Source organism: Corvus brachyrhynchos, unplaced genomic scaffold (genome assembly GCF_000691975.1).
Source record: "Corvus brachyrhynchos isolate BGI_N302 unplaced genomic scaffold, ASM69197v1 scaffold60, whole genome shotgun sequence".
NCBI classification, from domain to species: Eukaryota; Metazoa; Chordata; class Aves; order Passeriformes; family Corvidae; genus Corvus; species Corvus brachyrhynchos.
Genome location: NW_008236767.1, coordinates 1,639,503 through 1,649,622, shown reverse-complemented (window position 1 = coordinate 1,649,622; position 10,120 = coordinate 1,639,503). Strand labels below are relative to the sequence as shown.

General features: G+C 42.4%; 1 long non-coding RNA gene across 1 annotated transcript in view; it reads right to left on the bottom strand.

The window, feature by feature from the left end:
* Positions 1 to 95: 95 nt before the first annotated feature.
* Positions 96 to 10,120, bottom strand: part of LOC108444978 — an 11,817-nt gene continuing 1,792 nt past the window's right edge. The window contains exons 2-3 of the long non-coding RNA XR_001859702.1: positions 8,281 to 8,453; positions 96 to 7,802 (exon numbers count right to left, since the gene is read on the bottom strand). This is a non-coding gene — a long non-coding RNA (uncharacterized LOC108444978). The remainder of the gene's footprint in view (positions 7,803 to 8,280; positions 8,454 to 10,120) is intronic.

The following is a 10,120-nucleotide window of genomic DNA, read 5'->3' as shown; positions in this document are numbered from 1 at the left end:
TTCTCTTCTCTTCTCTTCTCTTCTCTTCTCTTCTCTTCTCTTCTCTTCTCTTTCTCTCTCTCCTTCTTTCTCTCTCTCTCTCCCTCTCTCTCTCTCTTTGTGTCTCTCTCTCCCTCTTTCTCTTTCTTTCTCCCTTCCTCCCTCCTTATTCTTCCTTCTTTTGTGGAGAACAAAAATGCAGCAACCACTTTAACAGACTGTTTTTCCTGTGGCTGTTGCTTTGTTTCCCAGAAAAAAAATTGGACTTTTTTTTAGAAATTTATTTTTCTACAACGCTTCAAAGAATCTTTTTGGATGTCTCTTCCTCTTTGGAAATGGTACCTACCATGGCCAGGACACCCAGCAATACCAGAGAGACTTACAAAGAGAGATATCTAGAAAGGTGTTTTACCTTTAGTTATCCTTTAGAATATGCTTTAGTTATTCTTTAGAATATATTTCAAGATCACCCTTTAAAATGGACTGATGAGAAAACTTCTTGTGCTGTATTTGTGCTTTGGAGAACAAAAGTGATTCAGTTTGCCTTCACAGAATCATAGAATGTTTTGAGTTGGAAGGGACCTTAAAGATCATATGATTCCAATAACCCTGTCACGGGCTGGGACATGTCCTTCTTATTTTGGTAGCCCCAGAACGGCATGCAGTAGTCCAGGTGGGGTGTCACGAGAGCAGAGAAGACCAGTTATTTCCTTCAGTATGTTTGCAAACCTGCTGTCTCTTCTCTAGGGATACTGCATCTACAGACAGATTGATTGTATTTCAATTAATTCTCTGAGGCCTGTAGCAAGGGATGGGCTAAGGATCACGTCTTTCACAAATCCAGATGTGCAAATACAAATGATAGAGAAAAGCAAGATGAACAACAGGGCCAGCCAGCATTAGCTTGTGTATGATGAACAAGTTTCCGCCTATGTCCTTCTTCTGTTTCCTCGGACTAATTACCAAAATGAATGCGTGAAATAGAAAGTCACTAATACACCAACAGGTAACTTTCTGCCCATCTAAACACAACACAGTAGGTGATTATAGAGCAGGGAGTCATGCAAGTTTGGAGGCAAAGGCCAAAATGCCCTCTTCCTTCCCATCAGAGACTGAGAAGCACCGTGACTGTTCTTGATCTTACAGAGAGAGTATATGTCTCTTTATATATCCCTTTTATGACCAAACCAAACAAAACCCACAGCAGAAACAGTAGAATATCTTTCTAAAGTACCCTGCCAATGTCCATGCACATCTCTACCTCCTCAGTCCCTGGAAGGAGTAAAAGAAGGCAAGGTGTTGCTTATGAAGTTGAGCATGTTACGGGATGAGTAAAATTCCCCTACTGAGTCATCATTTCTCAAGCATGTAGTATCTGTATAACGAGTTGGCCAGAATTTCAACACTGCATATGGCTTTTTCACACATGAACACATTTTTTATCACATATTTGTTTGAATGAGGGTATCAATTTCAGAAAACAAAATACAACTCTGGCTTGAAAAATAGCTGTGGGAAGTACAAAGACCTCCAGTTTTACATTCTTTCATAAGAACCATTACCCAAAGTTCAAGCAGAAATGCATGAAAATATATATAGCTTAACACTGCAAAGTTCAGTATATGTTAAACACAGTGAGGACTTTGCTAAGGCAGCATTGTTCTCTATGGGCTAGTGGTCATAAATAGAAATATTCATGCTATCCTTCCCATTAAGCATTTTTTTCTGTTCCAGAGCCTTGAAGCATTATCCAATGGGGTGTTTGCTTTCTTTTTTTAATGTTGTTGTTGTTGTTTTGGTTTTTTTTGGTTTGTTTGTTTGTTTGTTTTAATGGTCTTTCCCTCTTGGAAAAAGAGAAATCATAATTACATGAGAGAACATGCTGGTTCAGGTGAATCCCTCAGGTTTTAGAGCAGTGGACAAGCCTCAAAAGTACCTTGGAGGCTTTTAAGGATCCAAAAGATAAGGCACCATGAAAATATTTGTTATAGCCACTTTTGCATTGCTTTATATACTAGAGAGTGGTCATTAAATGGCTGGGGACAAGAGGTGGAGAAATACCACTACTTAAAAGGAGTGAAATAAAACAAGCATTTGGGCTGACTTGTGCTCCATCTCTACCTCTCTTTCTATATCCCAGCTCAGAGTGAGGGGCTGTACCAAAGGGGTGCCTGGGCAGAATGGTCACAGAGACTGGCTCTGTCTAAAACCTCACTGTCCTAAGACTGATTGTGGCTTTTGTTCTGAGTGATACAAGTATGGAATTAAGGAAACTCACTGGCACACTGAGGCCTAACTAAACCTGTTTCTAACAGCAAATGGCTCACAAGGTCTGGGTATAGATAATTGCCAGGATTCTGGCAGATCTCTAGAGGGACACAGGGGGGCAATCCTTGGCTCATCCCTTGTATAATTCCTGAGTGCTGTCATCTTAGTGTCTCTTTGTTGTACTGCTTGGGGAAGGGCACAGCCAGTTAGAAATCAGAACTACAGCTAAATCCCTGTTGTGGAAAACCACTGCAGACTTTTATTTCTTTCTGTATGTTTCCAGATTGACAAAAAGGGCTGGGAGAGTCCTAGAGTGGGTGGGAAATATGGAACAGCTGCTTTCTGGACCATCCTTTACTAAAATGTACAAGGTACTTACAGGAGGTGGGACCTGTGAGGAGGTTCTCTCCAGGCCTGCCCTCCCAAGCTGGGAGATTTGCAGGACACAATGATGACTACCTCCGGCTCTCTGTGCTGGGCATTTCTACATATAATACCCCAAAATCTTCTACCTACTTTGTGGCAGTGTCCCATTGCCCTACGGGTGGCAGGGACCATCCTTGTTCAGGGATCCTCTCCTCACTCCTGAGGGATAACCCAGTCAGGCAGAGCACATGGAGAGTTGGAGACCAACAAAAAAACCAACCCAGCCATCCAGAAGAACCCTACAAGACAACCCGAAAGTTCTTCTTAGGTCTGAACCAATTCTACATGATGCAAATCACTGACGCCATCACCTGGACTTGTGCAAAGCGTTTGATACTGTCCCACATGAAGATGATCAGAAGGCTGGAGCAGCTCTCCTATAAGGACAGTCTGAGACAGTGGGGTTGGTCAGCTTAGAGAAGAGAAGGTTCTGGGGAGACCTTAGAGCAGCCTTCCAGCACCTAAAGGGGAGCTACAAGACAGCAGGAAAGGGCACGTAGCAACAGATGGGGAAATAGTAGTATACAGAAAGAGGGCAGGTTTAGATTAGATTTTAGGAAGAAATTCTTCACTGTGAGGGCATTGAGACACTGGAAAAGGTTGTCCAGACAAGTTGTGGATATCCCATCCATGGAAGTGTTCAAGGCCAGGTTGCATGGGGCTTTGAGCAACCTGGTCCAGTGGAAGGTGCCCTTGACTACAGCAGAGGAGTTGGAACAGGATTTTTTTTAAGGTCATGGAGATCTGCAGCCCACTTCTATTTATAAGTTCCTAGTTGTCATGGGAATTATTTAAGTAATTTGGTTGTTTGTGTTCACTTTTTAACATTAACGATCTTTCATTTGTTGTTATTGTTCAGGATGGGGATACACCCAGTAAAAATTATTCAGCAGTTTAGCAGGAACAGAGAGACTAGTGTAAGGAGTGTGTGATAGATAAGCTGCATTTGGGTAGCAGGGAGCAGTCGTGTGAGGGCAGATACTATTTATACTGTTCTGCTGCTTAAAGTTGATGCTAACAACACTAATTTGGTTGTTTTGAGGATAACTTTATTGAGGACATCTAAATGTTACCAAGTACAAAGCTACCATATCACAGTTTATGAAAGGGCACTTTTCCAATGACCATTCTGGGACCCTACACATATAACCTCAAAATGCGCAGGGTGTTCTCACTTAAAGAGCATGGCTACCTTATAGTAAAAACCACAGTGGCAAAAAAAAGAAAAAAAGATAAGTACTCTAAGCAAATTGCACTTGTGAAACAAGATCAATTAGGTTAAGGACTTGGTGGCAATGGTGCAGTTGAGAGCCTCTGGATAAGGATCAAGGGACAAACAAATAATGTGGATTTTTTCGTGAGAGTCTACTATAGACTTCCTAGCCAGGACAATGATGCCAACAAGTTGTTCTATGAGGAACTAAGGGACACTTCCATGTCAACTGCCCTTGTCCTTATGGGGGACTTCAGCTTGCCAGAAATCAACTGGGAGCATCACACAGCTGATACAACCCAGGCCAGAAGATTCCTAAATAACCTGGATGACAACTGTATGGAACAGGTGCTAAGGGAGCTGACTCAGAAAGATGCCCTCCTTGATCTGCTGCTTGTCAAGAGCGTGGATCTCATGAGCAAAGTGGAGATTGGCAGCTGTCTTGGCCACAGCGACCGCAAAGAGATTGAGTTTAAAATCTCTGTTGACATGAGGAAGAGTGCCAGCAAAACCTCAACTCTGGACATGAGGAGAGAACACTTCAGTGTGCTCAGGGAATTAGTACGTAAATTTCCCTGACAAAATGTTTTTGCAGGTGCTGGGGTCCATCAGTGCTGGTCACCTTTTAAACATCACCTCCAAAGGGCACAGGAGCAGGCAATTCCCAAAAGTCAGAAGTCAAGCAGGCAAAGCAAAAGGCCAGCTTGGCTGAACAGGAATGTTCTCTTGGAAATAAGGCTAAAAAGGAAGGTGTATGCCCAATGGAAGCAAGGTCAGGTGACATGGGAAGAATAGAGAGATGCTGTTTCCCACTGTAGGGAGAAAATTTGTGTGGCCAAAGCTCAGGTGGAGTTGAAGCTGCCAGAAATGTGGGAGCCAATAAAAAGAGTTTTTTCAAATATATGAATGGCAGAAGGAAGTAGAAATATCATGGTCCCATTAGAAGATGAGGATGTCACCTCACAAATAGTGACATGGACAAGGCAGCAGGGTTTAACCTTAGAAAAAAGTTCTTCACCCAAAGGGTGGTTGGGCACTGGAACAGGCCCCCCAGGGAAGTGGTCACAGCACCAAGCCTGACAGAGTTCAAGAAACGTTTGGAAAATTCTGTTGGGCATGTGGTGTGACTTGGGGATGGTGCTGTGCAGGACTAGGAGTTGGACTCGATGATCCTTGTGGGTTCCTTCTAACTCATTTATTTTGTGGTTCTGTGATTCTGTGAAAATAGTGAAGGAAGTAATATCTACAATGAGATGCAACAGTAATTTCTTCTGTTTTGGTCTTTAGTTATCATTGTCTATAATGTTGTGGAGTCAGGAGGCCCCCATGCTGCTGATGCAAATACATGGATCAAATGCAAAAGTAAAATTTGGATGGTATTTTACACCAGTGAGGGATTAATGTTGTATTTTGCCAAATATTTCAGATTGAGAAATTCTCTTCTTCATTTTTGCTTTCTCCCTAGTTTCTGTCCTGTTGTAAGCAGGACAATGGCAGCTGGTTAACCACACTCTGTTCCAGTGCTGACTTTGTCTACTAGTGCCTGACACAATGGCTGTAGAACCATATCTGAAACTTTCTGGAACATTTTCCAATTATCACATCTCCCTCCATGGCAATGAAGTTGAGAACACTAACAGAGATAGACTGCTAGCATTTACAGCACTGCCTTATTAGTCCTGGCTTGGTTTAGACAACACACTGGGTGGTATTCCAGTAGCTGGTTTATATTAGTGTTGCTGTAGCTGAGAAAGATACATTACCTGTAGAAAGAATAAAAAATACTATACACACACACAAAAAAAATCCTTTGTGCACACCTTCTTCTTTAGGATGAAAGCAAGCAAGGTTGAATGCAAGGTGTCACTGTGACAATAAAAAATTTTCAGTGCCCATATACAAACCTTAAGACATTTGAAACATTCTTTTTTCTTTTTTTTTCATTGTGTGCCACATACTTACTCCCTTCTCCTTTTTTATTACCAAGGAAATGAGGACATTTTCATGAAAACAAGAGCTTAGATTCTTAGAAGTTTGTCAATTCCTGCTTATATTTTTCTGTTCTGAAGGGATCGGAGCTTTCTGTACAGGGTACCGTAATTGCTTCCAACTCAACGAGCTGTGATGAATAAGAAGCAGGAACTTTTAAACAAAGACCCTGTTTTCATGCAAATATTCTCAGTAATAAAGCATAGAGTAAAAGAAATATGTGAAGTTATGTTTTGCAGAACTGCTACTTAAAGCAAAGCAGCTTTGTAGAATGAAGCCAAGTCTGAATTTTTCTAACTGCATGAAGGGGAAGTGAGTTTGAGTATTTTCTCAAGAGATTCCAAATGTCGCCAAAGAAGATTGTTAAAAAATAAAGACAGAATATATCCCAGTATTATTCTCATTGGCATCATAAACATCACTCTATGTGAAAAGATCCTAACCAGAACTATGACACCATTCCCACATTTCATGAATTCATTCTCACATTTCTTTATAAACCTAGAAACATACAGCCTCTTTCCCCCAAATATTTAGCAAGTATGTTCTTATAAGCCATCTCTGAGTCATTGCTTCGGTCTACCTCCTCTTAATTTTCCAAAACCAGCAGTAACTTAAGAAAAATAGAGAAGAATATTGGAACTGGAAGAAATTTGTCGAAAAAGAATTATATTGAATAGTAATTAATGGTTTAGGCTTTGCTCCATGATAGCTCATTCAGTAGATAAATCAAAACCTAGGCAACATTCATTCATTTGAAGCTTTCACACATTAGTACTACCAAGTAATCACCTTCTGACCTCCTAAGCAGCGAATACCTTGGAGTTACCATTAAGGATACCTTTCTAGAGTTGTCCTTTGCCAGTAATATTAGTAGGCGGAATGGTGACTATTTTCTTCTCAGGGAAGCTGTGTCACAGCAGAGTCCTACCTCCCTAAATGCAGTCAGGTGACCGATTATCGAACCACTCAGGAGATTCTGCCATGGATGTGAGACCAAAGGGAGAGAGCACAGTCAAGCCCATGCAGTGTGGGAACACTGACTTCTACCTCCACAAGCATTAGGGCTTGCAGTGCTCAATTGTTGCTGTCATCACTGGGCTGTAAAGGACGCGACAGGACACTTCCACTGAAATTCTCTCCAGAAGAGAGGAAAAGCGCTACCAGGTACATAGTTTAAAGCAAACCATTTGGAGCTGCAGTTTCTTTATTCCTCAGCACATCTTCTGTCAGTTCAGCATGGATGATTTTCAGTCTGCACAGAAATGGGCTTTCCATCGTAACTCACGGACATGGCAAGTCAGAAGTGTCAAAATAATTTTTTCTCACTATGTCAGTGAACAAAAAACCCAAGAGACAGGAAATTCATATCCTCAAAGGCTACCCTTAGCCATCCAGTAGTGCCATATCAAGCACTGTGCTGAAATATGGTGCATGTTTTCCAAACACTCCTCTTTGGCAGAAGTCAGATGACAGGTTTAAGCCAAAAATCTTTTTTTCAGCAAGTTTAAAAAACTTGAAAATATCTCTCAGCTTTTTCCGTAGACTCAGTTCCATGTCACTGCAAGATTGTAATTTCATCTAGAAACACTGGTAACTCTAATGAGAGACATCAGGCCCCATTCTGCCTGTCTTCACTTTCTATTGCCAGTGGACTTGTTGGAGCTGATAATTCAAAAAATACAATATTTATGATATTCATGATTTACTTTAAACCTCTTTCACAGCTTGATGCACATGAGGCAATTCAAATCACCAAAACTCTGTTTTGCAACTAACACTTCATTCCACTGAATGGAAACGTTCACACATCTGTTGGTGGTGTATTGTTTCAGGATGGCTGCAGAGCAATCAGGCCAGCAAGGCACGGATGTGGTGTCTCCACACCAGAGAGAAACTTTCATTTTCTGGCAAAGGCAAGTGAGTTCTGCAGAATGCAGAGCACAGAACAGCCTCAGTCCGAGGCATCGAAGGACCAATGCAGTCCCTCTCCCCAAGGATGCTACAGCTGAATAACAGGGTGTCATTAGAACTCTTGACAGGGGGAGGGTCTGTGCAAGCCCTTTTCATTGCAAGGAGATTTCAGACTGTGTTAATTAAACTCTGTTAATTCTGATACAAAAAACCCACCCCAAACCCTAAAACCAGACAGTGAACTTAACCCCATGTAATTTTTCTTATTTAAATATAATCTGATAGTGATGCTTTCAGAGTATCAGAAGATCTCAAAACGGGAGATAAAAAATCTGCACTCTAAATTCACCATATAAATTCTGCTGAAATTACTGTACACACACAATATATATATAATCTCTATATATGCATATGTAATGAGTATAGGTTATGCAAATACACTCTGCAATGTATATTTATATGAAAGTGAAGTCATGTACCATGCAACTGACCTTCTTTAGATCACCAATTATTTATGGAAAGCATAATTTTGTGTCCTGTGCTGATCCATTGTCTGGCAGGGTTGGGGGGGTTCCAGGATGTTCCAAGGACTTCTGGCCAAGTGATTACTGGAAGCAGTCATGAAACATCCGTATCTTTCATCAACACGAATCATAAATCTCAACTGTAAAACAGAGAAAGAAATCCAGCTGAGTTAAATATTACCCGAGTTTCTACTCTCCATCCCCACTTCACCCCTTAGGTGGTTTTCCTCCATGTTTTTTTCACAAGGGCATGTAGTGGTAGGACAAGCGGGAATGGCCTTAAGATGAAGACAAATTAGGTATTAGAAAGAAATTCTGTACTATAAAGGGGGTGAGGCACTGGAGCAGGTTGCCCAGAGATGTTATGGGCTCCCCATACCTGGAGGTGTTCAAGGCCAGGTTGGATGGGGTTCTGAGTAACCTGGTCTAGTGGAAGGTGGCCCAGCCTATGGCAGATGATTGTTAAGATCATCTAGTTCAGATTGTTAAGATTCCTTCCAAACCATTCTAGAATTCTATGATTCTCTCTACTGCCTCAAAACAGTTTGAAAAAATTATTAATATTTCTGGGTTTCTTTAAGGCATGGTCCAAACTTCACGGAATTTAGGAATATGTCTCTGCTGAGAAGGCACAGGGCTCTTTACATGATCCAAAGTGATACTCCTGGCTATGGAATTATTTTCTGATCTACTAAACCACTCCTGCATATTTCAAGCATTTTACTGATCCATGCTATAACTGTCTGGATTGTCACTCCTGGCTCTGTCACATCTTCCTTTATCCCCCTTGCTTTGTGTGTGTGCTTTGGATTCAGTCATAGCACAGTATCAGTGTGATACGGAAGTTACTGAGACCCTCAGCAGGAGGCTGGGTTGAGAACAATTATCTGACAGAATTGTTTAGCCATGCAGCCCAATCCATGTTACGACCCTTTTTCTAAATGTAGATCTAATGGCACATTAAAGTAATATTACATCTCATAAAGCCTGCTGCGTAAGAGTTCAGCGAGGTTCCCCTTGCTCCCCTTCTGCACAGCAGTTCCTTTGTTACTGCCTTGCCTCTAGATCCTGTGATGGACGGGAGTCCCGTGCTTCTCTAACACTAAAATGGGGCTGCCAAGATAATTTATGGGCCCTGTGGCCAATAAAAAGCCTCAAGCCTCCCTGGGTTATCTCTAAGTCCTACTTTTCTCTGCCCATTGTGCCAGCTTGTCCTCTCAGATTTTACAGACTGCATGAAAGGTTTTGGCAACATAAACATCCTCCAATAGTCTTGTCCTAGCTTTGCCTGCGTCTGAGGTGTTTACAGAAAGAAAGCAGAAAAGCAAACATGGGACTGGAGGGAGAGGGGAAGAGGGGGAAAGGAAGAGGGGAGAGAGAAGAGGACAGGTACATGTGAGCTGGGTTAGCTGGGGAGATGGAGGCCGGGTTGAGGTGCCCATGTGCAGTGCCAGCCCAATGGACCAGCATGTCCTGGCTGGGGTGTGTAAGGAAGGGCTTCTCCTGGTTCTCTCAGCACCTTCGGCTTTTGCACTAGAAATCCAGGCTCGGTGTAAACAGCGCGACAGCCCATGGAAGCCTTTTTCCGCAGGACACAAGGGAGTGAAAGCGAAGGGTGCTCGCTACTGCCCAGGTCCGGGCAGGAAAAACAAACAGCTGCCTTTCCACTGGGCCCTTCCAGGCCCCGCGTGACTGGATACCCAGACACAGGTGGGATTTCTGCAGAAGACACCCGAGACACAGCCCGGGAACCCCGTAGCCCTCTTCATTTCAGCGACCTGAGCCGGAAACGGCACGTGTTTGGGTT